Below are 19,166 nucleotides of genomic sequence, written 5' to 3'. Positions count from 1 at the left end.
TGACATTTATCACATTCTAACACAAATTTACTCACATCCTTAAAAAGATTTGGCCAGAAGAAACCAGCTTGCAAAATTTTACTAGCTGTTTTAGAGATTCCAAAATGTCCTCCATAATCAGAAGCATGGCAATGATGCATAACACTCTGTGTCTCCTCATCAGGAATACATCTCCTTATTAAACCATCACAACATCTCCTAAAGAGTAAAGGATCATCCCATCTATAAAATTTTGCCTCATGCAAAAACTTTTTCTTTTGTTGCCATGTCATTCCTAGAGGTAAAACTCCACAAGATAGATAATTCACCAAGTCTGCATACCAAGGTAGTTTAGCAACAAGAGAGAAAAGTTGTTCATCCAAGAAAAACTCATCAATAGGGACTTCATCCATTTCTTCATCATCCAATTTCAACCTACTAAGATTATCCGCAACTACATTTTCAGCTCCCTTCTTATCTCTAATCTCCAAATCAAACTCTTGTAGCATCAGAATCCACCTAATGAGCCTAGGTTTAGCTTCCTTTACTTGAGTAAATACCGATGGTCGCATGATCCAAAATATAACCACCTTTGAGTCAATAATGTAAGGTCTGAACTTTTCTAATGCAAAGACAATTGCTAAGAATTCCTTTTCAGTTGTTGCATAATTTGTTTGAGCCTCATCCAGTGTTCTACTAGCATAATAAATAGCATAAGCCTTTTTGTCCTTTCTTTGACCAAGAACAGCTCCAATTTCATAGTTGCTAGCATCACACATAATTTCAAAAGGTAGGCTCCAATCGGGTGGTTGCATGATTGGTGCAGTGATAAGAGCTTGCTTCAACCTGCAAAAGGCATCCAAACACTCCTGGTCAAATACAAATGGTACGTCATGGCTTAACAAATTAGATAAAGGTTTGGCTATTTTAGAAAAATCCTTGATAAAGCGTCTGTAGAACCCGGCATGTCCTAGAAAACTTCGAATTCCCTTGACATTGGTAGGAGGAGCCATCTTCTCTATCACTTCAACCTTGGCTTTATTAACCTCTATTCCTCTGTTAGATACCAAATGTCCAAGCACTATCCCTTCCTGAACCATGAAATGACACTTTTCCCAGTTTAACACAAGGTCAGTATCTGCACATCGCTGCAAAACTTTAGAAAGGTTAGCCAAGCATATGTCAAATGAAGATCCATAAACAGAAAAGTCGTCCATAAAAACCTTCATTATATCTTCAATGAAATCTGAGAAGATTGCCATCATGCACCTTTGAAAAGTGGCTGGTGCATTACACAACCCAAATGGCATCCTCCTATAAGCCAAGGTTCCATATGGACAAGTAAAAGTGGTTTTCTCTTGATCATTTGGATGGATAGGGATTTGAGAAAAACCTAAATATCCATCTAAATAGCAAAAATAAGAATGCCTAGCCAGTCTTTCTAACATTTGATCAATGAAGGGAAGTGGAAAATGAGCTTTTCTAGTGGCTATATTTAATTTTCTGTAATCTATGCACATTCGCCAACTAGTCACTGTTCTTGTGGGAATTAATTCATTATTTTCATTTTTGACCACTGTCATTCCACCTTTTTTTGGGACAACATGTACTGGGCTCACCCAAGTCTTCATGCGAGATAGGTATCTGATCCCTGCATCAAGCAACTTCAAAATTTCTTTTTTAACAACTTCTTTCATATTTGGGTTCAACCTCCTCTGATGTTCAATAGATGGCTTACAATTTTCTTCCAAAATAATTCTGTGCATGCAAAAGTATGGGCTTATTCCCTTAATGTCATCTATGGTATATCCTAAAACTTTCCTAAATTACCTCAACACTCTTAACAATTTATCAGCCTCTAAAGTACTCAAGTTTGCATTTACAATTACTGGATAAGTGTTATTAGTGCCAAGAAATTCATACCTGAGCTGAGAAGGAAGTTGCTTAAGTTCTACCTTAGGTGCATCTTCTTCCTTAAATGATGGTTGCTTAGATTCAACTTTTTCCTTTTGCGTAAGTTGAAAAACTGGAGCAGAAATGAATGGTGGACTTCCCTCTAAATGTCAAGCATATGCAGTCACATGAGGGTTGTCATAGTCTATTCCTCCTCCATGAACTAAGCAATTTTCAAGTGGATCTTCTGGATATTTCTTTCTGAAGTGTTCTTCAACCAGCTCATCAATGATATCAATTCTCAAGCAAGAATCAGCTTCAGAATGATGCTTCTTCATAGTGTTATTAATGTTGAAAACCAATTGATCTTCACCAACTCTAAGAGTCAATTTTTCTCCCTTAACATCAATCAATGCTCCTGCTGTAGCTAGAAAGGGTCTTCCCAAGATAATTGGAATATTAGAATCCTCCTCCATGTCCAAAATGACAAAGTCAACAAGTATATAGAACTTCCCAACCTTCAAAGGCACATTCTCCAAAATCCCTTCAGGATACTTAATTGATCTGTCAGCTAACTGAAGAGAAATGTGGGTTGGTTTAAGATCTCCCATATTGAGCTTCTCATAAATAGAGAGGGGCATAAGGCTAACACTAGCCCCTAAATCACATAAAGCTTTTGTAGAACATGATTCCCCAATATGGCTTGGAATTGAAAAACTTCCTGGATCCTTGAGCTTTGGAGGAAGTTTCCTTTGGAGGATAGCACTGCATTCTTCTGTCAAAGCTACAGTTTCATGGTCTTCAATCCTCCTCTTGTTTGAGAGAATTTCTTTTAAGAATTTTGCATAAGAGGGCATTTGTGAAAGAGCATCAATAAAAGGCACATTTATGTATAGCTTCTTCAAAACCTCTAAGAACTTTCCAAATTGCTTGTCAAGCTTGGCTTTTTGAAATCTCTGTGGAAAGGGAAGTTGTGGCTTGTAGGGCTCTGGAGGTACATACTTCTCTTCCTTCTCTTCAATTTTCTCTTTATATTTTTTTGCACTTTCTTTCTCACTTTCTTGTTTTTCACTCTCATCAATTTCTTTCTCATTTTCACCCTTCTCAGTATTTTCACTTTTCTCATTTTTTTCACTCTTCTCATTATTTACAACTTTCCCACTTCTTAAAGTAATAGCTTGACACTGCTCTCTTGGATTTTCTGGTTGACTTGGAAGTTTTCCAAAAGACTTGGTACCTGAGGAAGATGCTTGTTGTGCAATCTGATTTTCCAGCATTCTGTTATGTGTCTGCATCTGTTCTAGCCTTGCTTTCATCTCTCTCATCTCCTCATCATGCTTAGTTTGGTTAGCAAGAATCTGTTGTAATAAAGCTTCTGTGGTGGAACTTTGTTCTTGCTGTTTTGGTGGAGGATTCATAGTTTTCTGCTGAAAATTAGGCAATGGTTGCCTATTTTGCTGATATGGAATTCCTTATTGCTGTTGTGGTTGAAAATTCTGATTTGGAACTTGACTTTGCTGATTTCCCCATGAAAAGTTGGGATGATTCCTCCAAGTTGGATTATAAGTTTGAGAGTAGGGATTCCCCATTTGTTTGTTTCCATAATTACCAACATATGCTGCTTGCTCTCCATAGTCTACTCCACAGCTGATAGTTCCCTCTGCGTAAGCAACTTGCTGTGAACTTCCAGATGATGATGATGAACTAACCAACATACTTAAATCTTCCATCTTCTTAGCCAAGACATTTGTAAGTGCATCAAACTTTGCATTAATCATGTTGAACGGATCAAGGTCATACATTCCAGCAGCTTGCCTATTTTGAGTTGGAGCTGGTCCTCTTGGACTACTCCAAAGATGAGTGTTCTTTGCAATTTTCTCCAATAGCTCATAAGCTTCATCTTCATGCTTTATAATAAATTCTCCTCCTATTTGAGCATCAATAATCCCTCTAATTACAGGAGTGACATTGGTGTAAAAATTCTGGTTTATCATCGATTTCAGAATGGCATGATGTGGGCATTGTCTCTCTAATTCCTTCCATCTCATCCATGACTCATAAAGAGTTTCATCTTCTCTTGGTCTAAAAGCTGTCATTTGATTCCTCAATTCTTGAGTTTTTCCAGGTGGAAAATATTGTGTAAGAAATGCATCAGTGAGTTGCTCCCAATTTGTAATGGAGTTGTGAGGTAAAGAATCAAGCCAATCCAATGCTCTATCTTTCAAAGAGAACGGGAATAGCTTCAATCTTGCTGCATCATCAGATACTCCAGGTTGTTTTTGCATATCACAAATCATAGCAAACTTTTTTAGATGTGTGTATGGATTTTCATAAGGATGTCCCCCAAATTGGGAATTTTGAATCATTTGAAGAACTCTAAAATCTATCTTGTAACTATTTGCATCAATCCTTGGTCTTGCTATGCTTTCTCTCAAGTCATCAAAACGAGGAAAAGCATGATCCATCATACTTCCCCTAGGCACATTAGCATTTACAACCTCTTCACCTTGGGCTGCATTTTCATTGTTTCGATCATTTCCAGCATTACCACCAATTCTCAGTCTTTCATCAGCCATGTCTGCTTCTAATTCAGTTTCTCTCAATGCTTCTTTTCTTCTTCTAGTTTCTTTCTTATTGGCTTTACAAAATTTCTCAATTTCAGGATTAAACAATAAGGATGTGTCACTTGTGCTTCTAGCTCTTCTCATAAAAGATTAAAAGTACCAGAAAAAGAACAAACAAACACAAAATAAGATAACAAAGATAACTATAAATAACTAAAATAATCAAGAATTCAATCTTAAACAAACAACTCCCCGGCAACGGCGCCAAAAACTTTATGTGGCCCAACCGCAAGTGCACAGGTCGTACAAGTAATATAGAAAAGATATCGTTCCCACGAGGAGTTGTGTTAATGATTGAATTTTTGATATAAAAAATAGACTAAATTGAACTATGTCGACACCATATTTTGGCCGATCCCCAGAATTAATAAACTTTGAAACCGATCCCCAGTACTAAGTCTCCCTTTAACAGCTAACCACATTTCTGATCTCTCTTTGCTAGATAACCACATTTCCGATCTCTCCTCACAAGATATTGAATCAATGCTAAGTCCTCACATCAGTCAAAGCCTTACTGGTCTATTAAATCACTCACCGATCTCTCAAACCCATTGCCGAATCTCCTGACCAGTCAAGTATATTCCTGATCTCTGTTGACAAATGAAATTGAACTGACACTAGATCTTTGTTACCATTTTTGTTGCCGATCTCCCTTTCAAAAGTTTAAGAATAATCAAAGGTTCCATTCCGGTTTAATAATGATCCCGATCTTAAATGTTCAAGCCAAATTTCTAATTTTAATCAAGTCCCGTTTAGCGTTGGTTCCCTACCGATCTCATGCTCATTGTGTTTTCCGATCTCTCACACTTAGGTTAATAATCACTTTCAGTTATTTCAACATACTCAGACAATCAAGTGTTTAAATAATTTAGAAATTTTTCGATCACAACCATTCATCGAACAAAAGAGGTATTCCATTTCATTTCATTTAAAAAATTTGTACAAGTTATTCAGCTGGAGGATCACGCCCAGCCTGATCTATATTTTGTCCGTCTCCCCCCTCACCCTCAGCCTCCTCACCCCTATTTATACTCGTCCGAGCATTTAATGCTCACGATGTTCCAGGCACTGCATCGGATAGCGGGACTCGCCAACTGTTCTGACACGTCTCACGAATATTCTCAAGATTCCATGAAGAGATCGGTTAATTATAGAGCGGCAGATCAAGGTGTTTTGAATTACGGATCGGATAAGTGTCTTTCAAATGAAGAATTAGATCGGATAATCACATAAAAGATCGGAAAATAATTAATGCAATAATAATAAGATAAAATCTTTATTTCCAAAAGATCGGATTACATCATTTGGGCGATCTCTAGGGATCGGATTACACTAAAATTGGATTACATCATTTCGGTGATCTCTAGAGATCGGATTACATTGAAAATAAAATATATCATTCGGGCGATCTCAAAGACCGGTGGAACATCCCATCTAAAAGGCCTATGTCAAAGCCCACATTGTGACTGATCCAAAGGATGTCATCGACCGGAACCGGGCCGCTGTCGGAACACCCAATGTGGAGGAAAGCCGCTGTCGGAACACCCAATGTGGTGAGAAGCTGAATAAACTTGGAAGAGCAACTGCCAAGGATCGGCGGAACATTAGCAGTCTTCTCGACCGAAATCGGTTCGCCGATTATACCGGTCAAACGACTCGAGATCGGCATGATCGAGGTCCGCGATCCAGATCGGTTAATTGGTCCCATTCTCTCACCATCATCAGATAAGGTTATCACGATTATTCGATCACCGGGGTCGTAAATTTTCAGTCGGGAAATAAAGAGGTCCATCGAAAAGGGATCAACAGCCACAATCATGGCCGGAACTTCTGCCGGAGCAGCTAGAACTGGAAAGTAAGAAGGAAGAGAGGAAAATCGAATGAGGAAAGTCTCTTCTGTCAGGGGTATATATATAGGGGAAAATCGGGCATTTATTGCTAAGCAGAAAACGAAGCGGACGCTTCGGGAATCGAGGGGAATTAATGCTTTGACCGGACTGGGCCTGATTAAGGAAAATATTGGAATAATAGAGATCGGAAGAGGGGAGACCGGTATGAAAGATCGGAGAAGGATCATGTTAAGAAGATCGGAAAAGAAAGGAGGTCGGATAGCAAAAAGAATAAGACAAACTTCCACGAACCGTCGTCAGAATCAGAGCTGAGGTAGTTAAAGCGTCGCAGACAAAAACCTCACCGCACGCCTCAGAATCGCCCACATTGCTGACAGATGCCAGAATGTGTCACGACAGCGCTGTACATCCTAATCTCCACCGTTGATCTTATCTGTAAGGACGAGCTCAGAGCCCTTGGATCAAAGAAGGAAACGACAAGATCAGCGCCTTTCACTCCCAGCCTTCGGATCGCCCCGGACAGGAGAATTTGGGACCGTCAGATTAGAAGAGGAAAAGGACAAATATTCTGAAGGGGATCTCGGCCGTCCGTTCTGATCCTCTTTAATTCCTGAGCCTCAGATCATGTCCTTTGAAATCCTGACCCTCCATCTCCCTCAAAATAGATCCTGACCCTTCATGGGGAGCACCCAGTTCCTATAAATACCTGCATGAAAAACTGTTCAGGGACGGACGAAAAAGGAGGAAGTTACTATAGCGAAAGAACTCTGAAATTTAATTCAGATCGTTACTCTGCTTTCATAAGAAGAACTTTTGGAACCAGTTTTCTGAAGTGTTTTCTTAAACGATTTTGAACACTGAAACTCTCCATTTTTAGCTCGTTTATTATCCCGTAGCGTTCACATTTTTTTCAGTTCCTTGTTATCTTTATTTTCATTTCCATCGCCCATGCTCAATCTCATTTAAACTTGGGTATAATTCTGACTCGATTGCATTTAGTGAAGCACTCTTTGTTCAAAGGCGAACCTTAGTCTCCCGGCTATTAACTTGCAATCTTATTGCGTTTTGTGATTCTCGGTTAGTTCACTAGAATCGACTCCTTACAGGTCAGTATTCATGTTGCCATATTATTAAGTTTAGTTCTTGTTTTATGCATTTCCATTTTTCTTTCTTCACGTACGTTATTTTCTTTAAGTTCATATCACACTAGAAAGATACAGAGAAAGGTTGTGCTCTAGTTTATTTCCGTGTCGATACCTTTGTTAATCTTTATTATTTCTGAGCGTAAGTCATCTAGTTCCAAGCGATACATAAGTGGTTGGATGAGATATGGGTAACGGCAACTTAAGAGTCCTTTTGAAATAATGAAAGGTCTGAATAATAAGCCTGGAAAATGGTAAAGCTGAGTCACTAGAATGACTCAGTAGGTCATAGGGCAAGGCGTCATAAGACAGAGTAAAACCAAACCCTGGATAACTAAATGGAATAGATCGGCTACCAAAAATGCTGGTGAGGCGACCATATAGGAAGGTCGGAGGATTCGGTTTGGAATCCCCTGCCCAGTCCTAAGGTACCAATAAGTTAAAGAAGTCTTGCGCAGACCCCCTGACACCTTTGAACATCAGAACCCTTAGCCTTAGGCCCCCTCAATAGGTAAAATTTAGAGAGATCGAAAAAATCCTTATCCGACTACCATTTAATTAAAAGAGATCGAAGGAGGGTTCTTATCCGATTCTCTATCCAAAAATTTTAATAAATATTAAAAGAGATCGGAGGAGGGTTCTTATCCGGTTCTCAAGATTAAAAATTTTAACAAATATTTTAAAAGAGATCGGAGGAGGGTTCTTATCCGGTTCTCAAGCTTAAAAATTTTAACAAATATTTTAAAAGAGATCGGAGGAGGGTTCTTATCCGGTTCTCAAGCTTAAAAATTTTAACAAATATTTTAAAGGAGATCGGAGGAGGGTTCTTATCCAGTTCTCAAGCTTAAAAATTTTAACAAATATTTTAAAGGAGATCGAAGAAGGGTTCTTATCCGGTTCTCAAGCTTAAAAATTTTAATAAATATTAAAAGAGATCGGAGGAGAGTTCTTATCCGATTCTCAATCCAAATCTTTTAATAAATATTGAAAGAGATCGGAGGAGAGTTCTTATCCGGTTCTCAACCAAAAATTTTAATAAATATTAAAAGAGATCGGAGGAGAGTTCTTATCTGGTTCTCAATCTAAAATTTAAATAAATATTTAAAAGAGATCGGAGGAGAGTTCTCATCCAATTTCAAAAATTTGATTCTAATAAAATAGCCCTTCAAACAAAACTAACATACAACAGTAACTCACTAAGGTTGTCTCAATTACTTATGTATCTGGGTAATCCGAATTAGTGAAAAATCAAATATTCCTTTTGTCAAAAGGATTAACATTTCCATTCAAGTCCTCCTAACTAATTTATAAAGAGTGCGAAGTTAAATCTACTTACCCTAATTAAGGGACGAGGTGGGGTGCCTAACACCTTCCCCACCCGTTTACGGACCCCGAACTTAGAATCTCTGTTTTGAAGTGGTTTTATTTCAATTTATCTTCACAAATGGTTTTCTTTAGTTTCCCTCAAAACTAAAGTGGCGACTCCTCATTCTTTTCCACTTCGGTGAGGGTTCGTTCAGGCGACCGCAAAACACCTTGCTACAGCTTGGCGACTCCACTAGGGATTTGTTTCAACTCAACCCCGGTCTAAAGGTCCAAAAGTAGATTTAATTTTTCAATCAAATTATAGTTAGGTGGGCTCACCCGGTAATATTTTATGTGTTAATTTTTGTTTATTCCTACTAACTGTTCTGCTTGTTTTGCTTGTTTTACTCCTTACAGTGCTCTTCGTTTAAAAAAAAAGAAAAAAAAATGGGAAAAATAAAATCCCCCTGAATTGGGAAGAGGTAAAGGTGTCCCTTCACACACTGAACACTCACACGATATCCTCACACACTTCAACCCTATACCCGGGCTTTCTTACCCTTTTAGGAAAGTAGGAGGGGGTCATGTAGCGGTACCTGTGGGTTCTACCCCGTTAGTATCCGTGAAGGCTTCTGCTCAAATTGAAACTCATTCTATTCACTGTGATATCTGTGGAATTTTTCCGATAATATCATGGGGATAGAATGAGGCTCTACTGTTTACAGTAGGGGCAATTTGGGAACCTGTGGCTCTTAGAAAACTAGATCCTGAGCTAAACTATCACGATAGCTGAAAGCCATAGTAAGCTACCTTATAAGATAGAACTATCCAATTAGGTAGCACTCATCCGGTATCATGAGTCTCCCTATCCTAGGACAAAAGGGGCATACTTACTCTTACCCTATTCTGTTTATTTTATTTTGTTCTTATTTTTAAGGGTAATCTTGAATCATATTGTTAAGAAAACCTACACATTTTCCTACTTTGATAAATGTATAGGTACCACTCTGCCAATAATATAATACAAGATTACCTGAATTTATCCTGCTAACGAGTTTTTCAGCAGGCATCACCAAACCAAAAGTCTGTAAAAAGGATAGGCGTCATTTTTATCATGGCATCCTCGAGTCAGTCGGCAAAAGAAGTTCAGAGTGTTAAACTCTGGTCCATAAAGAATTTGGTATACAAATTATTCAGTTAATAAAATGATTTTTGGACCATTGTTTAGCAAAATTGTGAATGAATAGTATGACTCCCGTAGGAACTCCCTCGTTAGGGTTATGTGAAAAAATTGAATGCGCTATATGGATAGGTATCATAAATGCGCATTCAATCCAGTCACTCACAGTCAGACTATAAAACGATGCCATGATAAAGTTGATGCAATCATCCTTTCGCAGATTTCATTCTGGCTCACAAATGCCACTGTATCCTTCATCCAGACCAGGACTTTTAGTTTTTTTTACAAAATTCGAAATTCATTAAAAACCTTTTTTTGACTCCTTACAGAAAATCAACATTGCTTCAAACAAGGCAAGTCTGACCAAGCACACGGTTTAACCCAAGCGAGTGTACTTAACAAGATCTCGAACAAAGAAGATAATGGAAGATCAGGAACAAGTACAGAACCTACAAGGGCAGGTTTCCGAATTGAAGGATCAGGTCTCAGAACTTATGAGACTAATGAGGGAAATGTCCCAGAATAAACCTACTTCAGAACCTAACTTACCACTACCTCCTCCACCTCCTACAATAATGGATCCTCACCAAGCTTCAACTTCTTTTACCTTTCAGTCGCCTATTCCCGACCCGACAATCACTGTCAATCCGGCTACCATGAATAATGACCTACCTTACTCTCATTACCCAACCGTCTCAAACACCGACCCATACCCTTCAATTCTAATCCCTCCAGTTCACTCCACCCCTCATCTCCCAACTGAGGGAGCATTTCATGCAGTGGGAAGAGAAAATAAGATGAGAGAAAATGAGAAACTATTTGCTCTAGAAGAGAGATTGAGAGCAATCGAAGGACTGAATATGTATGGTTCAGTCGATGTGGCGTCGCTCAGATTGGTTCCTGATGTGGTGGTGCCACCCAAGTTCAAAGTCCCTGATTTCGATAAGTACTCTGGGAATTCAGACCCTCGCATTCACTTGGCCACCTATATCGCCAAGATGTCCACTCTGACAGATGATGACAGACTGCTAGTCCACTTCTTTCATGAGAGCCTCTCCGGGGCAGCCCTGAGGTGGTGCATTCAGTTGGACAGGAGCAAACTGCGCTCCTGGAAGGATTTAGCTGATGCCTTCTTAAGACAGTACAAATTTAATTGCGATGTGGCCCCTACAAGGAGGGACCTCCAGAACCTGGTGCAGAAAGACAGGGAAAGCTTCAAGGAGTATGCCCAGAGATGGAGAGAAAAGGCGGCAGAAGTACACCCCCCGGTGACCGACAATGAGCTATGCTCTCTGTTCATCGAGACTTTGAAAGCTCCTTACTTCAACTTGATGATTGGAAACACTTCCAACAGCTTCTCCGACATCATCCAGGCCGGTGAAAGAATAGAGGCCAACTTAAGAATGGGACGACTGCAGGAGTTGGCTGAGAACCCTGCAAAGAAGACTGCCAATTTTGGCAAGAAAAAGGAGGGTGATGTGCATTCCATCACCCGGCAGAATAATTACTCCCCACTTTCCCAAAATAACTACCGGACATATCCTTCCCCTCATGGCCAAACCATCGCAAACATTCCGCCTCCTTTCCCGAATTATTCACACCCACGCCCACAGTATCCCCCACCTATAAATTACCAACCTAGACCACCTCCTCCTCCTACTCAACCGAGACCCCCACAAAACAACCCAAGACCCCCAAGAAACCCTGATCCACCTCTTCCCCTCCCACTCAGTGAAATATACCGATACCTTGTCGGTATAAACCAGATTGTACCAGTTCCCCTAGACCCAATTTAGCCTCCATATCCCAGGTGGTATGATGCCACTGCCCGTTGTGAATATCATGGAGGGGCACAAGGGCATTCAACTGACAACTACGGGGCACTCAGAGGGAGAGTGCACGCTTTAATCCGGAACGGTTGGTTGAAGATTGAGGGAAATGGTTCCCTCCCCAATGTTACCTCAAAACCATTGCCCACTCATGGTACAGGCAATGGCGTGAATATGATAGAACCTGGGGATGAAAGCAAAGGGTATCCTCTAGAACCATCTATTGATGTCATCCACCTGGATTCCTTGTATGAGGCTCTGGTCTCGCCAATAGCTGAGGGGCAAGAGCTAGACAACTGGACAGCAGAGGACATCCCTGTACTCAATCTCGAGTAAAGTACCTTTGGTTATCTACACTTGATCATTTTATCCATGATGGCAAGTGTAACTCTGTAAATGGACCTCTTTCTTATGGCATAAATATTAATGAATTAATAGCGCATTTTAAATCCAATTCTCTCTTTCTTTCCTTTTGAATTCCATCCTTATAATATGTTCTATTTTCATTCATTCAGGACCATTCATCAATTAACACCTAATAATTCAATAGACTCAGAAATTCCTCTGGTTAATTTTGAAATCCCCATGACTGCCATTACTTCAAGTGAATCTGAGGAAGATCTTACAGAAGAAAGAGGTGAAAAGGATGAACCTTCCCTAGTGCCTTGTGGAGACAAAACACGCACCATAAACTTAGGCACTGAAGAAGTAAAAAGGGAGCTTAAGATAGTGGAGAGTGAAGAATCGGGAGACATGATCAGTTTGCTTAGAGAATTCCTGGACGTATTTTCCTGGAGCTATGATGATATGGTTGGTTTAGACCCCCAGATAGTGACGCACAAAATTCCCCTTATTCCGGGGACAATCCCTGTGAAGCAGAAACTAAGAAGAATGAATCCTGACACACTGCTCAAAGTTCGGGATGAAGTCAAGAAACAGTATGATGCTGGGTTCCTGGAAGTAGTCAAATATCCCCAATGGATAGCTAACGTTGTCCCGGTAATGAAGAAGGACGGGAGAGTTAGGGTGTGCGTTGATTACAGGGATCTTAATAGAGCAAGCTTGAAGGATGATTTCCCTCTCCCCCACATTGATGTGTTAGTAGACAATGCTGCTGGATTGGGCAGGTGTTCAAGCATTGATGGGGCATCTGGGTACAATCAAATCCCAATGGATGAGGAAGACAAAGAGAAAACTGCTTTTATCACTCAATGGGGAGTATTTTGCTATCGGGTCATGCCTTTCGGGTTGAAGAATGCCGGTGCTACCTATCAACGCGCTATGGTCACATTATTCCACGATATGATGCATAAAGAAATAGAGGTGTACGTGGATGATATGATCATCAAATCTAGGGGAGAAGAGAGCCACGTGCAGGTGATGAGGAAAGTATTTGAGAGACTCAGGAAATATCAGTTGAAACTGAACCCTGCCAAATGCATATTCGGAGCTAGGTCAGGGAAATTGTTGGGATTCATAGTGAGCGAGAAGGGAATAGAGGTAGATCCAGACAAGGTTCGAGCTATTCAAGAAATGCCATCCCCAAGAACAGAAAGGGAGGTGCGCAATTTCCTGGGAAAATTAAACTACATATCGAGGTTTATTTCCAATCTCACTGCTAAGGCCGAGCCTATTTTTAGACTGCTCCGAAAGAACAACACCACTCAATGGGATTCAATTTGTCAAGAGGCTTTTGAGACAATCAAGCAGTATCTGTCAAGCCCACCAGTATTGGTTCCACCCGTGGCGGGGAGGCCTCTGATCCTGTATATGGCAGTCCAACAGAACTCGATGGAATGTGTTTTGGGATAACATGATGATACTAGCCGAAAAGAGAGGGCTATTTATTATCTGAGCAAAAAGTTCAATGATTGCGAGTCGAGGTACTCTTTCCTAGAGAAAACTTGCTGCGCGTTAGCCTGGACGGCAAACCGCCTCAAGCACTACATGTTGAATCACAAGACATGGCTCATCTCCAGGATGGATCCTATCAAATATGTATTCGAAAGCCCATTCGTGCCAGGCAGGATAGCCAAGTGGCAGGTCATACTCTCCCAATATGACATAGTCTATATGACCCGGAAGGCGGTGAAAGGTAGCGTGATCGCTGACCTCCTAGCAGAAAATCCTATCCAGGATTATGAAGCCCTGGATTTTGAGTTCCCTGATGAGCATATTAATGAAGTAGACTGCAAAGAAGAGGGGCCAGCCGATGTATGGGAAATGTATTTTGACGGAGCTGTCAATTTGTCCGGTAATGGAATTGGAGCTGTGTTGATATCCCCGGATGGAAAACACTTTTCGATAGCTATAAAGTTGAGATTTGACTGCACCAACAACGTTGCGGAATACGAAGCTTGTGTGATGGGTCTACAGGCTACCATCGAAATGAAAATCAGGAAGTTGAAGGTATATGGAGACTCAGCCCTGATCATTTATCAAGTCAAGGGAGAATGGCAAACTAAGGATCCTAAGCTAATCCCGTATCAGAAGTACTTACTGGAGCTGATTAAGAAATTCGAAGAAATCTCTTTCACTCATCTTAGCAGAGACAAGAATCAATTTGCTGATGCCTTAGCTACTCTAGCTGTTATGGCTCAAATCGAAGAAGGGCAGATGACTCAGATATTAAAGATTAAGACAAGGAATGAGCCAGCTTATTGCTTCATGATTGAAGAAGAACCTGATGGTAAACCTTGGTATCATGACATCCTGGTCTACTGCAAAACCAGAGAATTCCCTTCGGAGGCAAGCAAAAACGAAAAGAGGATTCGGAGATTAGCATTGGGATACTTCCCCAGTGGAGAGACCCTATACAAGAGGAGCCCCAACGGCGAATTGTTGAGATGTGTGGATGCAAAAGAGGCGAAGAAGATCCTTTTTGAGACTCATGAGGGAAATTGTGCAACCCATGCCAATGGGCACATGATGGCTAAGCAAATCATGCGACGTGGGTATTTTTGGACTACAATGGAAAAGGACTGCATCGAATATTTCCGAAAATGCCATAAGTGTCAGATCTACGCAGATCCGATAAATGTGCCACCTCACAAGTTGTTCAACCTTGTCTCACCATGGCCCTTCGCAATGTGCAGCATCGATGTGATTGGTCTCATCAACCCTAAGGCATCCAATGGACACAGGTTTATCCTGGTAGCAATCGACTATTTTTCTAAATGGGTCGAAGCCACGTCATACGCCCATATTACACAGAACACGTTTCTCAAATTCCTCAGAAACAATATCATCTGCCGGCATGGTCTCCCCAATGAAATCGTCACTGACAACGCCAAGAATCTCAATGGTCCAAAGATTCAGAGATTGTGTGATCAATACAAAATCCGACATCTCAATTCCTCCCCATACCGTCCCCAGATGAATGGAGCGGTGGAAGCCGCAAACAAAAATCTCAAGAGGATAATCCGGAAAATAATGGTCACATATAGGGATTGGCATGATATGCTTCCCTACGCTCTTCACGCATACCGGACTTCTATAAGAACCTCAACTGGGGCAACTCCATACTCACTGGTTTACGGGATGGAAGCAGTATTACCTATTGAAGTTGAAATTCCTTCCCTAAGGATTCTGAAGGAATCAGGGATTGATGAGTCAGAATGGATCCAGTCAAGGTTGGAACAGTTAAACTTGCTGGATGAGAAAAGGTTAACAGCAGCATGTCATGGGCAATTATACCAAAGGAGAATGGCTAGGGCATTTGACAAAAGCGTTATCCCACGCGAATTCCAACCCGGGGACCTGATTCTGAAGAAAGTGCTGTCGAATCAAAACGATCCCCGGGGCAAATGGTCACCAACCTACGAGGGACCCTATGTGGTTAAAAAGGCATTTTTTGGAGGAGCCTTGATCTTGACCCACATGGATGGTGAAGAATTGCCAAGACCTGTGAATGCTGACACCGTCAAGAGATACTATGCCTAAAAAAAAAACAAAAAAAAAAAAGGGGTGGGAGTGAAAACCCGAAAGGGCGCTCCCAGCAAAATGTGTGAAAGAAGGCGAAAACCCCAAAGGGGCGCTTTCTGTAAAATGAGTGAAGGATGAAAACCCAAAAGAGCGTCCTGAAAGAGCGAGCAAAAAAAAAAAAAAAAAAAAAAAAAAGAGGGGGCTAGGAGTGAAAACCCGAAAGGGAGTCCCAAGAACCAAAATGGAGAAATAAGGAATGGGGCATGAAACCAAGGATGGAGAAGAAACCGTCACGACATGAGGCTTCAGAGAACTTGAAATAATGGCAGTTAAGGGATTTCAAAGCCAGCCACAAGGAATATGTGAGATCTATCCTTGTACCCTTTTCCTTTGAAACTCTATCTTTGTTTTTATTAAAGCTATAATAAAGTCATACTTCGTTCCCTATGCTTTTATCTTCCCTTTATACTCACTCTTTAACATTATCTTTCTGCAATCTCGTTATTTAATGCGCTATTAATCTGTTAAAATTTTTTGCCATAAGATTAAGATTTGATAATTGATAACCTCACGTACTTTACTATGAGATTTGCAGGAAATGACCTGGAAGAAAAAGGGGGGGTAGGAGTGAAAACCCGAAAGGGCGCTCCTAGCAAAATGTGTGAAAGAAGGCGAAAACCCTAAAGGGGCGCTTTCTGTAAAATGAGTGAAGAATGAAAACCCGAAAGGACGTCCTGAAAGAGCGAGCAAAAAAAAAAAAAAAAGAAATGGGGCATTTGAAGAAATGAGGCCATAGGTCAAGTCTTACAACTCGTCCTCCATTCATCATTGGCCTTCGGGATTCTGCTAAGTACACTTCATTGGGGAAGAACTTCTTGTGTCCGGATTAGGCTTGCTTTGTAAGTGCAATTTACATTTTCTGTTATCAACCTCTAGTTCCTTGATCTAAGTTGATTTTAATTTCATGCAATTTACATTTCCTGCTATCAACCTCTAGTTCCTTGATCTAAGTTGATTTTAATTTCATGCAATTTACATTTCCTGTTATCAACCTCTGGTTCCTTGATCTAAGTTGATTTTAATTTCATGCAATTTACATTTCCGGGCCGCTGTCGGAACACCCAATATGGAGGAAAGCCGCTGTCGGAACACCCAATGTGGTGAGAAGCCAAATAAACTTGGAAGAGCAACCGCCAAGGGTCGGCGGAACATTAGCAGTCTTCTCGGCCGAAATCGGTTCGCCGACTATACCGGTTGAACGACTCGAGATCGGCACGATCGAGGTCCGCGATCCAGATCAGTTAATTGGTCCAGTTCTCTCACCATCATCAGACAAGGTTATCACGATTATTCGATCACTGGGGTCATAAATTTTCAGTCAGGAAATAAAGAGGTCCATCGGAAAGGGATCATGACCACAATCATGGCGGAACCTGTAGGGCTAGAAAGTAAGAAGGAAGAGAGGAAAATCGAATGAGGAAAGTCTCTTCTGTCAGGGGTATATATATAGGGGAAAATCGGGCATTTATTGCTAAGCAGAAAACGAAGCGGACGCTTCGGGAATCGAGGGGAATTAATGCTTTGACCGGACCGGGCCTGATTAAGGAAAATATTGGAATAATAGAGATTAGAAGAGGGGAGACCGGTATGAAAGATCGGAGAAGGATCATGTTAAGAAGATCGGAAAAGAAAGGAGGTCGGATAGCAAAAAGAATAAGATAAACTTCCGCGAACCATCGTCAGAATCAGAGCTGAGGTAGTTAAAGCGTCGCAGATAAAAACCTCACCGCATGCCTCAGAATCGCCCACATTGTTGACAGATGCCAGAATATGTCACGACAGCGCTGTACATCCTAATCTCCACCGTTGATCTTATCTGTAAGGACGAGCTCGGAGCCCTTGGATCAAAGAAGGAAATGACAAGATCAGCGCCTTTCACTCCCAGCCTTCGGATCGCCCCGGACAGGAGAATTTGGGACCGTCAGATTAGAAGAGGAAAAGGACAAATATTCTGAAGGGGATCTCGGCCGTCTGTTCTAATCCTCTTTAATTCCTGAGCCTCAGATCATGTCCTTTGAAATCCTGACCCTCCATCTCCCTCAAAATAGATCCTGACCCTTCATGGGGAGCACCCAGTTCCTATAAATACCTGCATGTAAAACTGTTCAGGGACGGACTAAAAAAGAGGAAGTTACTATAGCGGAAGAACTCTGAAATTTAATTCAGATCGTTACTCTGCTTTCATAAGAAGAACTTTTGGAACCAGTTTTCTGAAGTGTTTTCTTAAAAGATTTTGAACACTGAAACTCTCCATTTTTAGCTCGTTCATTATCCCGTAGCGTTCATATTTTTTTCAGTTCCTTGTTATCTTTATTTTCATTTCCATCGCCCATGCTCAATCTCATTTAAACTTGGGTATAATTCTGACTCGATTGCATTTAGTGAAGCACTCTTTGTTCAAAGGCGAACCTTAGTCTCCCGGCTATCAACTTGCAATCTTATTGCGTTTTGTGATTCTCGGTTAGTTCACTAGAATCGACTCCTTACAGGTCAGTATTCATGTTGCCATTTTATTAAGTTTAGTTCTTGTTTTATGCATTTCCATTTTTCTTTCTTTACGTACGTTATTTTCTTTAAGTTCATATCACGCTAGAAAGATACAGAGAAAGGTTGTGCTCTAGTTTATTTCCGTGTCGATACCTTTGTTAATCTTTATTATTTCTGAGCATAAGTCATCTAGTTCCAAGCGATACATAAGTGGTTGGATGAGATATGGGTAACGGCAACTTAAGAGTCCTTTTGAAATAATGAAAGGTCTGAATAATAAGCCTGGAAAATGGTAAAGCTGAGTCACTAGAATGACTCAGTAGGTCATAGGGCAAGACGTCATAAGACAGAGTAAAACCAAACCCTGGATAACTAAATGGAATAGATCGGCTACCAAAAATGCTGGTGAGGCGACCATATAGGAAGGTTGGAGGATTCGGTTTGGAATCCCCTGCCCAGTCCTAAGGTACCAATAAGTTAAAGAAGTCTTGCGCAGACCCCCTGACACCTTTGAACATCAGAACCCTTAGCCTTAGGCTCCCTCAATAGGTAAAATTTAGAGTGATCGAAAAAATCCTTATCCGACTACCATTTAATTAAAAGAGATCGAAGGAGGGTTCTTATCCGATTCTCTATCCAAAAATTTTAATAAATATTAAAAGAGATCGGAGGAGGGTTCTTATCCGGTTCTCAAGCTTAAAAATTTTAACAAATATTTTAAAAGAGATCGGAGGAGGGTTCTTATCCGGTTCTCAAGCTTAAAAATTTTAACAAATATTTTAAAAGAGATCGGAGGAGGGTTCTTATCCGGTTCTCAAGCTTAAAAATTTTAACAAATATTTTAAAGGAGATCGGAGAAGGGTTCTTATCCGGTTCTCAAGCTTAAAAATTTT

The 19,166-nt window shown here is 40.6% G+C and overlaps 1 non-coding gene across 1 annotated transcript; it reads left to right on the top strand.

The window, feature by feature from the left end:
* Positions 1 to 3,876: 3,876 nt before the first annotated feature.
* LOC131181740 (small nucleolar RNA R71) lies at positions 3,877 to 3,983 on the top strand. Its single transcript, XR_009150219.1, has one exon. It is a non-coding gene; the product is annotated as a small nucleolar RNA R71 (small nucleolar RNA).
* The last annotated feature ends 15,183 nt before the right edge of the window (positions 3,984 to 19,166 follow it).

This window comes from Hevea brasiliensis, chromosome 7 (genome assembly GCF_030052815.1).
Source record: "Hevea brasiliensis isolate MT/VB/25A 57/8 chromosome 7, ASM3005281v1, whole genome shotgun sequence".
Taxonomy (NCBI): Eukaryota; Viridiplantae; Streptophyta; class Magnoliopsida; order Malpighiales; family Euphorbiaceae; genus Hevea; species Hevea brasiliensis.
This window is presented reverse-complemented; position numbering and strand designations above follow the sequence as displayed.